This window comes from Mercurialis annua, linkage group LG2 (assembly GCF_937616625.2).
Source record: "Mercurialis annua linkage group LG2, ddMerAnnu1.2, whole genome shotgun sequence".
Classification (NCBI taxonomy): domain Eukaryota; kingdom Viridiplantae; phylum Streptophyta; class Magnoliopsida; order Malpighiales; family Euphorbiaceae; genus Mercurialis; species Mercurialis annua.
In genome coordinates, this window is record NC_065571.1 from 11,501,256 (window position 1) to 11,502,957 (window position 1,702).

At 37.7% G+C, this 1,702-nt stretch overlaps 1 non-coding gene across 1 annotated transcript; it reads right to left on the reverse strand.

The window, feature by feature from the left end:
• Window positions 1–942: 942 nt before the first annotated feature.
• On the reverse strand, window positions 943–1,049 carry LOC126670887 (small nucleolar RNA R71). The gene has a single exon (XR_007638876.1). It is a non-coding gene; the product is annotated as a small nucleolar RNA R71 (small nucleolar RNA).
• Window positions 1,050–1,702: the final 653 nt, after the last annotated feature.

Here is a 1,702-nt window from a genome sequence, read left to right on the forward strand (position 1 = left end):
CGTTTTGCTAAGAGAATTAAGATTCTAAAAAAAATCGTTCTAATTTAATTCATTATCCTCGTGGGTTCGACAACCCGGACTTGAAGTCCATTCTATATTACAAGTTGGCATTAGCGCGTGAGCGTTTTTGCCAACAAGTTTTTGGCGTCGTTGCTGGGGATAATGTGTATTAAGTAGATTGAGAGTATTTTGAATCTTGGTCGAATTAGCTTGTACTTTTGTTTTTATTTCATTTTATTCTCAACTTTTCATGGTTTACGCTTGGTGTGTTGTTTGTGTTTGTGTAGGATATTGACTCTAGTGTATGCACAATACACGTCGCGCCAATCTCCCTCTCGAACTGTTTCAAGATAACCTCGGGAGCTTCGAAAGAAGTGTGAGAAGACAAAATCGTAGACCCTTGACTATGAAAGGTGAGGATGTTGAGTATGAGAGGTTCAATCCTCAAGTAGAAGAAGGGGGACAACAATTTCCACCACCTCCTCCTCCTCTTAAAGATGTGAACCAATAAAGGCAACAAGAGCATCTAATGAATGACCGCCCACAAGCATGTCCACAAGTGCAACAACCACAAAGGAAAATCTTGGGTAATTTCTTTTTGTCGGACGTCGATAATGCAAAATTTGGGTGCTTCGCTCAAACGGTGCAAGCGGCTACATTTGAAATTAAGCCAAGCACTATCCAACTTGTAGAGAACCGTTGTGTGTTCCATGGGCTTCCACATTAAGATCCAATGCTCATATCGTCAAGTTCTTGGGGGGTCCTTAGTGCGTTAAAGCTTCACAACATTACTTCGGATGAAGTGAAGCTTCGAATGTTTCCATTCTCCTCGAGGGACAAGGCTCTTCTTTGATCCAAATTCTCCCCAATGACACAATTGATACGTGGAAAGACTTAGCCCAAGCAATCCTCACCAAATACTTCCCAGTGGGAAGAACCTCCAAGTTGACTAAGGAGATTATTGATTTTATGCAATATGATGGTGAGTCCTTGAGTGAATCGTGGGAGAGATTCAAGAATTTTCAACGGAATGTTCCTCATCACCACCTCGGGAGAGAATATGTTCTACACATTTTCTACAATGGGATGGGTGAGACATCTAGGGCTAGCATTGATGCGGCTTCGAGAGTATCATTAATGAAGAAGACATATGATGAAGCTGATACATAAGTTTCTACAAAGACAAAATGCTATCATTCTCTAATATTTCTATCGTAATCATCAGTTATCTTTTGCATACAATAATATGAAAAATATGATACCTTTATGATGTGGGGATCAAGTTTTTTACCTTCCATTATAATCAATTTACGCAAATTTATGTGCATATATTCATAAATGTGGCCTACACTGTTATTATGAATTTGCACTTCAAGTAGCCTGATATCCGAGCAATGATCATCGACAATCATAAGCATATTAAAAATTATTCCAACTTCCCGATATAATTAAATTAAATTCTTCTTAATTTAATTTACTGGAATTATCGACACCTGGGACGACTTAATTATCTTAAAATATTTTGGGTATTACATTGGACTTGAGATAAAATTTAATGTTCGTATCTGATCCAAGGAAGATGGCTTTTGGCGGATCAGACGGATATTCAGATCCATAAATAGGTCTAATTTGGATAAATAAATTTACAGTTTGGTGAAATTGGATCATTTTATCTTAAACTTTTCAACATTGAGATTTCCGA